This window comes from Mobula birostris, chromosome 13 (assembly GCF_030028105.1).
Source record: "Mobula birostris isolate sMobBir1 chromosome 13, sMobBir1.hap1, whole genome shotgun sequence".
Classification (NCBI taxonomy): Eukaryota; Metazoa; Chordata; class Chondrichthyes; order Myliobatiformes; family Myliobatidae; genus Mobula; species Mobula birostris.
This window is the reverse complement of record NC_092382.1, coordinates 6,794,921-6,812,675: the sequence shown is the minus strand read 5'-3', so window position 1 is coordinate 6,812,675 and position 17,755 is coordinate 6,794,921. Positions and strand designations below refer to the sequence as shown.

The following is a 17,755-nucleotide window of genomic DNA, read 5'->3' as shown; positions in this document are numbered from 1 at the left end:
TAATTCTCCCTGAGACTTTGCAGGTATCTAAGTAAATATCCATGAACCTTTGTTCCTCTTCAGATTGGTTACCTGTAAACTTGTCCCGAGTCTGGGCACGGATTCCTTCGTGCCCTGGAGTATATCTAAAGGGGCGGTGCGAATTCCTGGGGCTCGGTCGGCCTGATCCTTGCCTAGTGGTCACTGAGCATTGGAGGAGTCTGTTCTGCTGATGTTAGCCTTAAACTAGACTGGTGTTTAATATTGTGGATCTGTGAAAGATAAATCAGTTCTCTATCAAATTCCGTGTCCTAGGTGCTTACTGTCTCTACCACACTCACATTGTACACTAGAGAGGCCACTCGGCCCATCTGATCCCTGCCCATGTTTCTGTTCCATATCAGTATTTTATTAATCCATCCCTGCCGTCCCCCTCTCACTGTCTCTGTGATGACAGATTGCAACTAGTCACCAGTCCGTGGGAGAAGAGATTTCCCTTGAATGTCATAGAATCATAGAAACCTACAGGACATTACAGACCCTTCGGCCCGCAGTGTTGTGCCGACCATGTAACCTACTCTAGAAAACGCCTAGAATTACCCTACCTCATAGCTCTCTATTTTCCGAAGCTCCATGTACCTATCTGAGGTTCTCTTAAAGGACCCCATTGTATCCGCCTCTACCACTGTCACCGGCAGTGCATTCCACACACCCACCACTCTTTGTGTAAAAAAATCTTACCACTGACATCTCCCTTGCAACTACTTACTTTAAACTTACCCCTTGTGTTAGCAATTTCCGTCCTGGGAAAAAGCCTCTGGCTATTCGCACAACCAATGGCTCTCATCACCTTCTCCACCTGCATGAATTTCCTGCATGATTTTCTCCAGACTGAATAAGATGATGAGCTCCCTGTGGTTTTGACGTTCCCCAGTGGTCCGGCCGAAGGTGGTTAAACTCCTTCTTCCCTGATCTTTTGAACGTTTTGGGACATTTTCACTCGTTTCAAAGGACTGTGCCTCAGGCAGCTGGGCTGTTGCAATGCGCCTCTAAAGTCTGACAGCAGACTAGTGAGTGAATCTTCGATGGAGCAGAGTCGGAAACCAAAGTGTTGCCAGCATGAGTCAGTGCTTTGGGGCTCCAGAGAGATATGGAGTCTAGAGTTTACGAGGAGGAGTAGGAAGAGGAATCAGGCCAAAAAGATGTGCCTGCAGATGAAAGAACAGAAACATTTGGAACCTGATTTTTTAAAAAATGCAAAACACTGGAGGAAATCAGCAGATCAGGCAGCAAATGTGGAGAGGAATAAACAGACAACGTGTAGGCCGAGCTCCTTCAGAATTCCTAGACTATGTGCTCCTCTGCTTAGTTGCTGCCCTAACAGCAGAGTTCGTCCAGCATTTTGTGTGTGTGCGTCTCCGTATTTCCAGCAACTGCAGAATCTCTTGTGTTTTATACCTGCCTTTGTAAGAGGGTTGTACTTTGGCATTAGATACACTTCGATACTGAGTATATTGTTTATTGGAGCCGTTTTCTGCGTTAAAACAGCTGCTGAGTTTTCTATACAGACACTAAAAAACTGAGATATGGACATGGAACCAGTGTTTGAAAAAACTGTTAATGGCACCGTGATTACCCATAAAGCATTGCGTTATAAATTTCGCCGGCGCTGAAGCATCGATCATATGCGCAGGCGTGAAGGTTGATGAATATCACGCATGCGCGCAGTACACAAAGGCCTCGGGATCACGGCTGCAGGTAAGTGAGAATCTCGGGACAATGCTGTGACTCCGGACTCCGTGACCCGCAATCCCGGGACAGTCCTGCTCTCTTCCCTCTCTCTCAGCCCCACCATCCGTACACGGGCCCCGGGGAGCTTCCGGCTGATGAGGGAATGGGAACCGATGGGTCTCTCAGACAGAGCTGAGCTCCAGCTGTCTAAATGCAAGGATCGGGAACTCGGAGAAAGGGAACAAAATCTTTTACATCAGCTGTTGTGAAAATCACCTTTGTTCTGCCTCCAGTCACAAACCAGAGAAAATCTGCAGATGCTGGAAATCCGAGCAACACACACAAATTGCTGGAGGAACTCAGCATTAGTACTCTTTTCCATAGATGCTGCCTGGCCTGCTGAGTTCCTCCAGCATTTTGTGTCTGTTGCTTGTTCCACCCCCTCTTGTTCTGGACTTTTCTACCCGTGAGGTCATGATTTTTTAATTTTTTTTTAAGTTTTCTACAAACTACAGTGTCGAAGAAAAAAATCAATAGTGTAAATAGAAGGATCATTGCAATACAGACAAAAATAGCAATAATACACATCTTAACAAATGAGCAAGTCACCCATATTAAAAATGAAAAGTTAGAAAGGAAAGCACCCAACCCTCCCACGATCCAACTCCAAGCCAACCATTACATTATAAGTATAAATATTTAAAAGGACATTTGAGATAAACTTTTATCACCCCAGATCTATATATTGTAGGAAAAAGAGAAATGAATAATAAAAAAAGCAGCCTGCTAACTAAACAAAGAATCAAAGAAAGCTGGAAATGCAGGATCTGACTATCAAGGGAAGAAAAAAATACACCTGTCAATCTAGGTGAGAATTATGAAAATATCCAAGAGAAGGTCCCCACACCTTATGGAACTTTATATCTGAATTAAAAAGTGAATAGTAACCGTATACGCTTATAACAATTACAGCACGGAATCAGGCCATCTCGGCCCTTCTAGTCCGTGCTGAACTCTTATTCTCACCTCGTCCCGCTGACCTGCACTCAGCCCTTAACCCTCCATTTTTTTCCTGTCCATATAGCTGTCCAATTTTACTTTAAATGACAACATCGAACCTGCCTCAACCACTTCTGCTGGAAGCTCGTTCCACACAGCTACCACTCTCTGAGTAAAGAAGTTCCCCCTCATGTTACCCCTAAACTTTTGCCCTTTAACTCTCAACTCATGTCCTCTTGTTTGAATCTCCTCCAATCTCAATGGAAAAAGCCTATCCACATCAACTCTATCTATTCCCCTCATAATTTTAAACACCTCTATCAAGTCCCCGCTCAACCTTCTACGTTCCAAAGAATAAAGACCTAACTTGTTCAACCTTTCTCTGTAACTTAGGAGATGAAACCCAGGCAACATTTTAGTAAATCTTCTCTTTACTCTCTCAATTTCATTGACACCTTTCCCATAATTCGGTGACCAGAACTGTACACAATACTCTAAATTTGGCCTTAGCAATGCCTTATACAATTTCAACATTACATCCCAACTCCTATACTCAATGCTCTGATTTATAAAGGCCAGCATACCAAAAGCTTTCTTCACCACCCTATCCACATGAGATTCCACCTTCAGGGAACTATGCACCATTATTCCCAGATCCCTCTGTTCTACTGCATTCTTCAATGCCCGACCATTTACCATGTATGTCCTATTTTGATTAGTCCTACCAAAATGTAACACCTTACATTTATCAGCATTAAATTCCATCTGCCATCTTTCAGCCCACTCTTCTAACTGGCCTAAATCTCTCTGCAAGCTTTGAAAACCTTCTTCATGATCCACAACTCCACCTATCTTAGTATCATCTGCATACTTACTAATCCAATTTACCACCCCATCATCCAGATCATTAATATATATGACAAACAACATTGGACCCAGTACAGATCCCTGAGGCACATCACTAGACACCATCCTCCTATCTGACACGCAGTTATCGTCTCTGGCGTCTCCCATCCAGCCACTGCTGAATCCATTTTACTACTTCGATATTAATGCCTAACGATTGAATCTTCTTAACTAACCTTCCATGTGCAACGTTGTCAAAGGCCTTACTGAAGTACATATAGACAACATCCACCGCTTTATCCTCATCAACTTTCCTAGTAACCTCATCAAAAAGTTCAATAAGATTTGTCGAACATGACCTTCCACGCACAAATCCATGTTACCTGTTCCTAATCAGACCCTGTCTATCCAGATAATTATATATACCATCTCTAAGAATACTTTCCATCAATTTCCCCACCACTAACGTCAAACTCACAGGCGGATAATTGCTAGGTTTACTCTTAGAACCCTTTTTAAACAATGGAACAACATGAGCAATAAGCCAATCCTCCAGCACCATTCTCATTTCCAATGACATTTGAAATATTTCTGTCAGAGCCCCTGTCATTTCCACACTAACTTCCCTCAAGGATTCTAGGGAATATCCTGTCTGGACCCAGAAACTTATCCAGTTCTATATTCCTTAAAAGCACCAGTACCTCCTCTTCTTTAATCATCATACTTTCCATAACTACCCTTCTTGTTTCCTTTACCTTACACAATTCAATATCCTTCTCCTTGGTGAATACCGAAGAAAAGAAATTGTTCAAAATCTCCCCCATCTCTTTTGGCTCCACACATACCCATCCACTCTGATTCTCTAAGGGATCAATTTTATCCCTCACTATCCTTTTGCTATTAATATCTTTTCAAGATCCAAACAAGACATAATATCCCTGAGCCATCGAACATGGGTAGGGGGAACTACATCTCTCCACTTAAGGAGTACTGCACGTCCAGCTGAAAGAGAGAGAAAAGACAATGTTCATCGTTTAGCCAGGATCAAATGCTTGTCAGAGTCTCGAGAAATACCGAAAAGAGCGATCAAAGGATCAGGTTCCAAATGACAGGGACGTGTTTTGACCCATTCTCTCTGGGTACATAATGATATCAAACACCTTTGCCCTGGGCAACAAGTAGCTTTCACATCACAAATGTGCCAGACTCCAATGAGACAGACTACTGCCCTTCCCTTCATGTTCATTGGCATTGCCATCACTGAGTTCACCACCGTCAGTCACCTGGGGGAGGGTTCAGGGGAAATATTTATGTACAATACAGAAACTGGTGTCACCTGTGTGTATTGTGGTGATGAAAAAGTTGCTGGAGAATTCGCAAGTGGGAAGAAGTGGAGTGATATTTGGAAATCTTGACTTTTTAAAGCATAATTTAGCAAGCAAGTGACATATGGATGATGTGCAAAAGCTCTGGTGAGAAAATCCTTCATTACCCGTTACAGGCCTGCTGCATAGGTTGTGTGAGAGTGCAGATGAACTCGATCAAACCCAGAGGACATCAAAGTTCTTATCGACAGTGATTTGCTAGCTGTTAAAATGACTGCCTCTCTATATAAAATTCACTGTGCACATGTTGTCACTGTGTAAAAAAAATGGACAGTACAAGATTTATGTGCACACTGGTCATTACAAATTAGAGGGGACATTGGTGGGAAGGTGGGAAGACATCCGGTGTCCCTGATGCCCTCACCTACAAGATGTGCATCCAGCTGCAGCTTGTAACCCTGCACTTTACAGAATTGGAACTTGAAATGGGAGAATTCTGGATCATCCAGGAGTTGGAGGACGTAATAGATATGACATGAAGAGAGGTGAGTTACACCCAAAGTGCAGGACACAGGAAACTGGGTGAGAGGCAGGAAGGGGAATGAGTTTAAATAGCAATCACAGAGTACTGTTATTGCTATCCAACACAACAACGGGTGGACCACTTTAGAAACTTGCGGGGGATTACCTGGCAGAGGAAAGTCAAGGGGGTGATAGGAGATTCGTTAGTTAGGGGAACAGAACAAGAGGGGACGAATATCCTAGTGGTAAGACTTGCTCATGCGAGTTGTAGGGGGAATGGGAGCCAGCATTAACAGAACAGATAGTGGAGAGGGTGAATTGAATTGACTTTATTACTTACGTCCTTCATATACATGAGGAGTAGAGATCGTTATGTTATGTCTCCGTCTAAGTGTGCAATTTGTAATTTATAGTAATTTATAATAAATAGTTTGTACATAGGACAGTCAATATAACATAGAAATGCAATTGTATCAGCATAAATTAATCAGTCTGATGGCCTGGTGGAAGATGATGTCCCGGAGCCTGTTGGTCCTTTTGCTGTGGTACCGTTTCCTGGATGGTAGCAGCAGGAACAGTTTGTGGTTGTGGTGAATTGGGTCCCCAATATCGTTTGGGCCCGTTTTACATCCCTGTCTCTGTAAATGTCCTGATTAGTGGGAAGTTCACATCTACAGATGCGCTGGGCTGTCCGCACCACACTCTGCAGGTTCCTGCGATTAAGGGAAGTACAGTTCCCATACCAGGCAGTGATGCAGCCAGTCAGGATGCTCTCAATTGTGTCCCTGCAGAAAGTTCTTAGGATTTGGGGCCCCATCCCCAACTTCTTCAACCGTTTTGAGGTGAAAGAAGTGCTGCTGTGCTCTTTTCATAACACAGCCGGTATGTACAGACCATGTGAGATCCTTGGTGATGTTTATGCTGAGGAATTTAAAGCTGTTCACCCTCTCAACCCCAGATCCATTGATGTCAATAGGGGTTAGCCTGTCTCCATTCCTCCCGTCGTCCACTATCAGCTCCTTTGTTTTTGTGACAATGAGGGAGCGTCTGTTTTCTTGTCACCAGTCAGATGTTGTTCAGACCTCAGAGTCAGCAATCAAATGGTTGAGCATGGTGCGATGAATGTGCTGAGCTGTGTATATCACAATGCAAGAGGCATCATAGGAAATCCAGATGAGCTCAGGACAGGGAATTATGATATTGTAGCCATTATTGGGACTTGGTTGCACCCAACAGTCTGAGGGATTTAGGGGAACAAATTTGTAGAGAGATTGCAGACCATGCCAAGAAACAAAGGTGTGATTTTAACTTTCCATATATTGACTGGGACTCCCATACTGTAAAAGATGTCAAGGGGGTAGAGGTTGCCAAATGTGCCCTTTATCAGTTCGTAGAATTCCCGACATAGAAGTGTGCGATGAGCTGTTAGGAAATGTTCCAGGGCTGGTGACAGAAATTAGTGATCATAATGCCATGGGAATCAAAGTAAATACGGAAAACGAGAGGTGTGCACCACAGGTTGAGATTCTAAATTGGAGAAAGGTCAATTTTGATGGTATCAGACAGGATCTGACAAGTGTGGTTTGGGACAGGCTGTTTTCTGGCAAAGGAGTACTTGGTAAGTGGGAGGCCTACAGAAGTGAAATTTTGAGGGTGTCTAGTTTGTATGTACCTGTCAAAATAAAAGTTGAAAGGTAACTGGTGCAGAGAACCTTGGATTTGAAGAGATATTGAGACCCCAGATATTTTGTTCCTCCAAATGCCTCAGACTGTTGGGCGCTACCAAGACTAATTAATGACTACAATATCAAAATTCCACACCTGAGCTCATCCAACTTTTTTTTAGTCGTCTTCTGTTGGTTTCTAAAAGCTTCCCAATAGTTTTTGCTCTTTTGTTTGCCCTCTCTTTGGCTTTTATGTTGGCTTTGGCTTCTCATTTCATCCACAGTTGTGTCCTCCTGCCTTTCCAATGCTTCCACTTCTTTGGGATGTATCGATCACTCAACCTCCTGCACCGGGACCATCGCCATCCATACCCTTCCCATCCAGGCTCCCATACAAATTTCTTTTAAATGGTGAAACTGAGCTCATATTCACCACTTGTGCTGACATCTCATTCCACACTCTCACGACCATTTCAGTAAAGAGCTTTTCCAAATGTTCCCGTTAAATTTTCACCTTTCCCACTTACCCATGACCTCTGGTTGTCATCTCACCCAACCTCAGTGGAAAAAAATGCTTGCATTTACCCTATCTGTACCCTCATAATTTTGTATACTTCCAACAAATCCTCAAAGCAATGTATAATTTCTTGTTTATGTTTAGAGCCTTTTTTGGTGTATAAGATGATGAGGGGCATTGATCATGTGGATAACCAGAGGCTTTTTTTCCCAGGGCTGAAATGGCTAACACGAGGGGGCATAGTTTTAAGGTGCTTGGAAACAGATACCGAGGGGATGTCAGGGGTAAGTTTTTTACCCAGAGAGTGGCAGGTGCGTGGAATGCACTGCCGGCTATTTGTGTGAGTATTTCAGTTCCTGTGGGGCCAGTCGCCCATGCAGCTAAGTGCGAACAGGGAATAATACCAATGGAGAGAGTCAAACTGAGCCAGGTCACAGATTGGAGATGGCAGAAATGCCCCATTCTTATAGAGACAGGAAGAGCATCAGAGAGTTTGATGGTCATTCCAGATACCAGCACTGTGCCCAGTTAGAAGATGATTTCTCTCTCCACCTTGTGTGGAACTTCACTGTAACAGAGTGATGCCAGATCACACCTTGACAACTCAAGTGATCTCATCTGAAATATTGTCCTACACCCATTGATGGATTTTGTAAATATTTTTACAGGTTAAAAATGACAAGGAATTTGTCTACGGGAATCTCGAACACAACACGACAGTTTTGCTGTCTCTGTCCAGATACTTAAGAAGTGGAGCAAGGGATTCACTCGATCATCCTTCCTGCTGAGACTGTGGGGAGGGACTCACTCGGTCATCTCAACTGAAGGTACATCAGCAAGTTCACACCGGGACAAGGTCATTCACCTGTTCTGTGTGTGAGAAGGGATTCAGTCAGTCTTCCAACCTGTGGACACACCAGTTAGTTCTCACTGGGCAGATTGCTAGTCATCTGCTGAATTTGTAAGGAAGGATTCACTCGGTCATCTAACCTAATGGCTCACCAGCGAGTTCACACTGGAGACCGGCTGTTCACCTGCTTGGACTGTGGGAAGGGATTCACTGAATCATATAAGCTACTGAGACACTGGTCAGTTCACACTGGGGAGCAGCCGTTCACGTGCTCAGACTGTGGGAAGGGATTCCCTTGTTTCTCTAAACTGAAGGTACATCAGCGAGTTCACACCGGGGAGCGGCCGTTCACCTGCTCGGACTGTGGGAAGGGATTCACTGAATCATTTAACCTGCAGATACACCGGTCAATTCACACCGGCGAGAGGGCATTCACGTGCTCAGACTGCGGGAAGGGATTCGCTTGCTCATCCCAACTGAAAGTGCATCAGCGAGTTCACACGAGTTCACACTGGGGAGAGGCCGTTCACCTGCTCAGACTGTGGGAAGGGATTCACTTCGTACTCTGTTTTACAGAGACACAGGCAAGTTCACACTGGGGAGAGGCCGTTCACCTGCTCAGTGTGTGGGAAGGGATTCACTCGATCATCCTACCTACAAGCACACAGGTCTGTTCACACTGGGGAGAGGCCGTTCACCTGCTCCGACTGTGGGAAAAGATTCACTCGATCAGCCCAACTGAAGGTACATCAGCGAGTTCACACTGGGGAGAGGCTGTTCACCTGCTCAGACTGTGGGAAGGGATTCACTCAGTCATCTGAACTGAAGAAACACCAGCGAGTTCACACTGGAGAGAGGCCGTTCACTTGCTCAGTGTGTGGGAAGGGATTCACTCGGTCATCCCACCTACTGACACATCAGTCAGTTCACACTGGAGAGAGGCCGTTCACCTGCTCAGACTGTGGGAAGGCATTCACTCGGTCATCTGTCCTAGAGAGACACTGGCGAATTCATGCTGGGGAGTGGCCATTCACCTGCTCAGTCTGTGGGAAGGGATTCACTTGCTCATCCCTACTGAAGATACATCAGCGAGTTCACACTGGAGAGAGGCCGTTCATCTGCTCAGACTGTGGGAAGGGATTCATTCAGTCATCTGAACTGAAGATACATCAGCGAGTTCACACTGGAGAGAGGCCTTTCACCTGCTCAGTCTGTGGGAAGGGATTCACCTCGTCATCTCAACTTAAGGTACATCAGAGAGTTCACACTGGAGAGAGGCCGTTCATCTGCTCAGACTGTGGGAAGGGATTCATTCAGTCATCTGAACTGAAGGTACATCAGCGAATTCACACTGGAGAGAGGCCGTTCACCTGCTCAGACTGTGGGAAGGGATTCACTTGCTCATCTCAACTGAAGGTACATCAGCGAGTTCACACTGGGGACAGGCCGTTCACTTGCTCAGACTGTGGGAAGGGATTCACTTGCTCATCTCAACTGAAGGTACATCAGCGAGTTCACACTGGAGAGAGGCCGTTCACCTGCACAGACTGTGGAAAGGGATTCACTTCGTCCTCTCAACTACTGAGTCACCAGCGAGTTCACACTGGAGAAAGGCCATTCACCTGCTCAGACTGTGGGAAGGGATTCACTCAGTTGTCTCATCTACAGAGACACCAGCGTGTTCACACTGGGGAGAGGTCGTTCACCTGCTCAGTGTGTGGGAAGAGATTCACTCGGTCATCCAACCTACAGAAACACCAGCGAGTTCATACTGGGTAGAGGCCGATCTGCTGCTCAGACTTTGGGAAGAGATTCTCTCAGCCATCGCCACCAAATGTCCATCATTGAGTTCACACTGGGGAGAGGCCGTTCACCTGCTATGAACTTGTGAAGCAATTCGCTCAGGCATCTAACCTTATGTAACTCTCGCTTCGGCTAGCAGCTTAATATAGGGGGTGATAGCCCCCCAGCCCGGCCAAACTTAAGAAATCTCGTTTGGGTGGATGCTGCGCTTGGGTTGATGTTACAAATCAGTACCCTGAAATAACAAACGGTACACAATATGTGATTAAACGATTGGGCTTTGTAGTTCTTACTTTGACTATAGGGTTAGTAACGAAAAAATAAAGGAAAATGGCCCACTCTCTCCATTCATGTCTTTTATCTCTCCCCAGCAAAAGACCACAAAAATCTCTCTTCCAGACTCACAAGAAAGAACAACATTTCTCTCATTGGATAGCCCCGCACTCCAAAACCCTGTTGTCTCTAGTCATAACATAAACATTGCTGCTACAGAGAAACCATTACCTCAGCAGTGAAACATTACAGAGAGGCCATTACATTAACAGTGAAACCTCACAGCATGTTGCAGTTCTGACACACTACCGGGTTCACAATAGACAATAGGTGCAGGAGTAGGCCACTTGGCCCTTCGAGCCAGCACCGCCATTCACTGTGATCATGGCTGATCATCCACAATCAGTACCTCGTTCCTGCTTTATCCCCATAACCTTTGATTCCACTATCTTTAAGAGCCCTATCCATCTCTTTCTTGAAAACATCCAGAGACTTGGCCTCCACAGCCTTATGGGGCAGAGCATTCGATATATCCACCACTATCTGGGTGAAAAAATTCCTTAATTCCAATTCCTTAATAATCTTATATGTTTCAATAAGATCCCCTCTCAGCCTTCTAAATTCCAGTGTATGCAAGCTCAGTCGCTCCAATCTTTCGACACATGACAGTCCCACCATCTTGGGAATTAAATTTGTGAACCTACGCTGCACTCCCTCAATAGCAAGAATGTCCTTCCTCAAATTTGGAGACCAAAACTGCACACAATACTCCAGGTGTGGTCTCACCAGGGCCCTGTACAACTGCAGAAGGACCTCTTTGCTCCTATACTCAATTCCCCTTGTTATGAAGGCCAGCATGCCATTAGCTTTCTTCACTGCCTGCTGTATCTGCATGCTTGCTTTCAGTGACTGATGTACGAGAACACCTGGATCTCGTTGTACTTCCCCTTTTCTTAAATTGATTCCATTTAGATAATAATCTGCCTTCCTGTTCTTACCACCAACATGGATAACCTCACATTTATCCACATTAAACTGCATCTGCCATGCATCCACCCACTCACCCAGCCTGTCAAAGTCACCCTGCATTCTCATAACACCCTCCTCACATTTCGCACTGCCACCCAGCTTTGTGTCATCGGCAAATTTGCTAATGTTACTTTTAATCCTTTCATCTGAATCATTAATATATATTGTAAACAGCTGCGGTCCCAGCTCTGAACCCTGTGGTACCTCACTGGTCACCGCCTGCCTTTCCGAAAGGGACCTGTTAATCGCTGCTCTTTGTTTTTTTGTCAGCCAGCCAATTTTCAATCCATGTCAGTACTCTGCCCCCAATACCATGTGCCCTAATTTTGTCCACTAATCTCCTATCTGGGACTTTATCAAAGGCTTTCTGAAAGTCCAGGTGCACTATATCCACTGGCACTCCCTCATCCATTTTCATACTTACATCCTCAAAAAATTTCAGAAGATTAGTCAAGCATGATTTCTGCACTGGGGAGAAAGTTTCAACGAGCTGCATGCTGGATATTTGTCCATCACCGTTGCTGAATGCAATTTCGAGAGTGACTGTCGGTGCTGAACTCTACAATTATTGCTGATGCTCACCACACCCAGTTCTGCACACTGGTCACTGAGCATGGGAGGAGGTTCTTCTGCTGCATATTCACCTTTATTGGGACTGGAGTTTAACGTGGACTGGAGTGGAGAGCGGCCAGTGAAGGAGTGGAGCTTTGAGGCTTTGGCTCGAGAGATTTCAGCGAGCAGAGGCAGAGGATGAGCTTGCTCCCAGTCAGGTAAGGCCGGAAAAGTTTATTTAATTAATTAACTTAGGAGTTAGTAATGGAGGCAGTAGATAGGGCAGTGCAGTGCTCCGATTGTAGGATGTGGGAAGTCAGGGACAGCACAATTGTCTCCGATGTCTACACCTGCAAGAGGTGCATCCAGCTGCAGCTCCTGTCAAATTGGATCATTCGGGGGGCAGAGGCAGTAATAGATCAGAGTTTCAGGGAGACAGTCACCCCTAAAAGTCAGGAGACAGGTAAATGGGTGACTGTCAGGAGAGGGAAGGGGAATAGACAGAAAGAGCAGAGCACCCCTGTGGCCGTTCCCATCAACAATATGTATACTGTTTTGGATACTGTTGGTGGGGACGACCTACCAGGGACAAGTTGCAGTGGTCGCGTCTCTGGCACCGAGACTGGACCCTCAGCTCAGAAAGGAAGGAGTGAAAAGAGGAGAGCAGTAGAGATAGGGGATTTGATAGTTAAGGGGACAGTTAAGAGGTTCTGTGGGAAAGATTGAGAATCCCAGTCTGTTCCCTCCCTGGTGCCAGGGTCCATGATACCTCGGATGGAGTTCTCGGTATTCTCAGGAGAGAGGGTGAGCAGGCAGATGTCGTGGTCCACGTGGGGACCAATGACATAGATAGGAGTAGGGATCAGGTCCTGAAGAAGGAATATAGGGAGTTAGGGGAAAAAAGTTAAAAAGCAGGACCTCAAAGGTGGTAAACTCAGGATTGCTTCCTGTGCCGTGAGACAGAGAGGGTAGGAACAGGAAGTCATGGCAGTTGAATGTGTGGCTGAAGAGTTGGTGCTGGGGGCAGGGGTTCAGATTTCTGGAGCATTGGGATCTCCTCTGGGGAAGGTCTGACCTGTACAACAAGGACGGGCTGCACCTGAACTGGAAAGGGACCAATATCCTGGTGGGCAGGTTTGTTAGAGCTGTTGGGGAGGGTTTAAACTAGTTTGTCAGGGTGGTGGGAATCAGAATGTGAGTGCAGAGATGAGGGTAGAAGGACAAGGGCATGATGCTGTGTGTTCTGAGTTGCTGAGGAAGGACAGGCAGGGGACAAAACATACATGTAGCCAGATCGAGGGGTTGAAATGTGTCTATTCCAACGCTAGGAGTATTAGGAATAAAGAGCATGAACTTAGAGAATCGATCAGTACATGGAACAATGACGTTGTGGCCGTTACTGAAACTTGGCTGGAGGAAGGGCAGGATTGGCTGATGCAGGTACCGGGGTTTAGGTGTTTAAAAGGAATAGGATGGGAGGTAGAATGGGGGGGGGGGGGGGGGGCGGAGTAGCATTACTAGTCAGGGATTGTATCAGGGCTGTAGAAAGGGAGGACGCTGCACAGGGAGTGTCCACTGTGGTTGGAAGTCAGAAAGAGGAAGGGATCAATCACTGTGCCGGGAGTAGTCTATCGGCCCCCAAATAGCCCTCGGGACACCGAGGAGCAGATAAGCAGGCAGATTTTAGAATGGTGCAGGAAATACAGGGTTATAGTTATGGGTGATTTCAACTTCCCTCATATTGACTGGCACCTCCTGACTGCAAGGGGGATAGACGGGGCTGAATTAGTCAAGTGTGTTCAAGAAGGATTCCTGACACAGCATGTGGACCGGCGGATGAGAGGAGAGGCCATACTGGATCTAGTTCTGGGTAAAGAACCTGGTCAGGTGGCAGACCTCTTGGTGGGGGAGCATTTTGGTGAGAGTTACCACAACTCCCTTAGCTTTAGCATAGCTATGGAAAAGGATAAAAACAGACAAAATGGGAAAGTGCTTAACTGGGGAAGGGCTAACTATGAAGGGATGAGGCAGGAACTAGTGAGTCTAAATTGGAAACAGGTGTTGAAAGCTGAAAGCACAGAAGTAATGTGGAGGAAGTTTAGGGACCACTTGTAATGGGTTCAGGATAGGTTTGTCCCACTGAGGCAAGGAAAAAAATGGTCGGAAAAGGGAACCGTGGCTGACGAAACACGTGAGGCAACTCGTCAAGCGGAAGAAGGAAGCATATGTTAGATATAAGAAGCAGTCAGAGCCCTGTTGGTTGCTTTTCGATTGCTCCTACCCTGTTTACTTAATTGTCTCTACCAGTCTTTTTTTTTGAAATCTTATTATAATACTTCAATACTGCTTTACTCTGGCTGAGAAAAGAACCAAAGCATTTGCAAAAGAAAGAGAAACAGAAGATGAATCCCCAGTCACTTTGGATTCAATCAGTGACTTCCTTAAACAGCAAAAGTAGGAATTCTCTGACGAGTTTCAACAACTTAACGGCAAATTGGATACAATTCAACAAACTTTATTTGAGCATGAGAACCAAATTCAGGAGAATACTGTGAAGCTAATGACACTTGAAAAGGACATTGAAGATACAATTAAACTCTGCAAAGAGTTCTCTTTATCCAATGATAAAATGCTGAATATGATCATCAGTCCCGAGAATAGAAACAGGAGAAATAACTTGTGAATCGTGGGTCTTGAAGAATCAATTGAAGGCGCTGACCCTACAAAGTCTTTGCAAACTTTCTGAAGCAGCTTTTTCCTGCTTTATTCACTTCCGATCCGAAGCTCGATCGAGCTTTTCGCTCTCTGACTTTGAAGCCATTGTCCTCGGCGGCGAAACCCAGATCGATCGAACTAACCTTTCAGGAGTTTCGTATTAAGGATCTTTTAATTCGCCACACCCAGAGACAAGGAATGATTGATTTCCAAAATTACATGGTTAGATTTGTGGAAGAATATTCACCTGATATTTTGACTGATTATATGAAATATAAAGAAGATATCTCGGAATTTTATAATGAAGGATATAAACCATCCCTTCGGTTCCCTGCCCGTCTAAGTATTGTTTTGAAGAACGGATTGCGAAAAAGAATAAATGCAGTTGAAGATGCAAAAGAGTTTCTGAAGGATGAAGTCTAAAACTGTTGTATTTCTTATTTGATCAAGTTTCTTCTTCTGTTAATATGAATTTAAAATAAGGTTTCATTAAGCTTACATTTTGTGTGTTCATATATTGTCTTTTGTTTTTTTTTGCTACTTTATTTTATCCCTTTTTGAGGCTTTATTTTAATACAGCTTTCTTTGAATTTGTTTAAAGTGATCTTTTCATATTTTTGAATACTGAGTTGTTTTGCTTTTTATGTTGTGTCTTGATAGGGACATAATGACCTTGCAGGACTGGAGTTTTTTTTCTGTCAACAGGACTTTTTTGGGGCTGGTACTTAGTTCTTAGCTCACTGACTGTCTATTGGTCAGCTTTCTCGCTTTGGATGGGGGAGGGTGTAGGGCCTATTTCTCTCTGGGAGCTGTGTTGGGTTGAATATATGATTGTTTGAGATTTCTACACCCTAAGGACAAAGAGTTTTCATTCTTCTCACATGTTTATCATTCTTATTCTTGAATTGATTACTTTTTTATTAACTCTTCTAACTCCATCTGTAATCAACTGCAATTATGACATTATCGCCATTTCGGATCATGCTCCAATGAAACTTTCTATCAAGTTAATGGATACCACTTGTACTAATAGGCAATGGCGATTTAATTCCAATTTGCTTCAAGACCTGTACTTAGTTAAATTTATGAAGGAACAGATTGATTTCTTTTTTTCCAACTAACATTACGGAAGAAATTTCCAAAGGCACAGTTTGGGATGCTTTTAAAGCTTATATCTGCGGACAGATTATTTCTTTTTCTGTTGGTTTAAACAAACGTATTAAGAATGAAACATTTTTGTTGGTTGATAAAATTAAAGGAATTGATAAGAAATATTCTATTGCTCCTAGTAAGGAGCTCTACAAACAGAGAGTCAAACTTCAAATGGAACATAACTTATTATTAACATCCTCAATTGAAAATCATTTAATGAAAACTAGAAGTGAGTTCTATATTCATAGTGATAAATCGGGTAAATTATTAGCTAATCAATTGAAAACTACTTCGGTTAAACGTCAAATTATCAAAATTCGTAAACATGATGACACTTTGACAGTTGATCATGACGAGATAAAACTTTTCAAGAATATTATGTTTCTTTATATCTTTCTGATTTTCCTCATGACCCTAACACTATGCATGATATTTTAAGGAAATTGAACTGTCTGAAATTATCACACAAAGAATGTTCAACATTAGAAACTCCTATTACAGATGAAGAAATAACAATGAACTCTGGCAAAATACCTGGTCCTGATGGTTTTACAGTGGAATTTTTAAAGTTTTTCCTCTATTCTCTCTCCTTGGTCGTCTAGAATATTTAAAGAAGCAATCAGATTAGGTAAATTACCACAATCATTTTATGAAGCTTCTATTTCTTTAATTCTTAAAAAGAATAAAGATCCTACTGATTGTGCATCATACAGACCGATATCGCTTTTGAATGTAGACGCCAATTTTTTTTCTAAAATATTAGTGACTAGGTTAGAAAAGGTACTACCTCAAATTATCTCTGTGGACCAAGCAGGATTTATTTAAAATCATTATTCATTTTCTTAATATTAGGAGGTTAATGAATATTGCTTATACTCCTTCATTTAACACCCAGGAATGTATTATTTCATTAGATGCTGAGAAAGCTTTCGACAGAGTTGAATGGCCATATTTAGTTACTGAGTTTGAGAAATGTAATTTTAGTCTGATATTTATATCTTGGATTAAATTGATATATCATTCCCCTGTAGCTTCCGATTGTAGTAACAATCAAAGATCTTCCTTTTTTCGTCTATCTCGGGGTACTAGGCAGGGATGTTCATTATTATTTGATATTGCCCTTGAACCTTTAGCAATTGCCATCCGAGACTCACCTAACATTTTTGATATTACCCGTGGAAATGAAATACAGGAGTTATCATTATATGCAGATGATTTGTTATTATATATCTCTCATCCTGGGAAATCTATTCCCGTTGTTTTATCCTTGTTGGCTCAGTTTAGTAATTTCTCTGATTACAAATTGAACCTTAATAAGAGTGAACTATTTCCCCTAAATATTCAGGTTTCTATTGATGGATGTTTACCATTTAAATTGGTTACTGACTCTTTTACATATTTAGGGGATAAAATTACGAAAAAGCATAAAGATTTATTGAAAGCTAATTTTTTACCTTTAATCCATTACATTAAATTTTTGTTTACTAAATGGTCACCAATATCTTTATCATTGATCGGTCAGATCAATACTATCAAGATGATTATTTTGCCTAAATTTTTATATGTATTTCAGGTGGTGCCAATTTTCATTCCAAAATTCTTTTTTGATAATGTTGATTCCAAAATCTCCTCATATATATGACAGAACAAAAAATCCTAGGTTAGGTAAAAGACATTTACAGAAACCTAAAAAGGAGGTGGGGTTTAGCTTTGCTGAATTTTAGATTTTACTATTGGGCAATTAACATTTGATGTTTAAAATTTTGGTTGTGAGACTTGGATACAACTTCAAGTCCAC

At 43.2% G+C, this 17,755-nt stretch overlaps 1 pseudogene; it reads left to right on the top strand.

Moving 5' to 3' along the window:
- The first annotated feature begins 1,718 nt into the window (after positions 1-1,718).
- On the top strand, positions 1,719-11,330 carry LOC140207464 (uncharacterized; annotated as a pseudogene).
- The last annotated feature ends 6,425 nt before the right edge of the window (positions 11,331-17,755 follow it).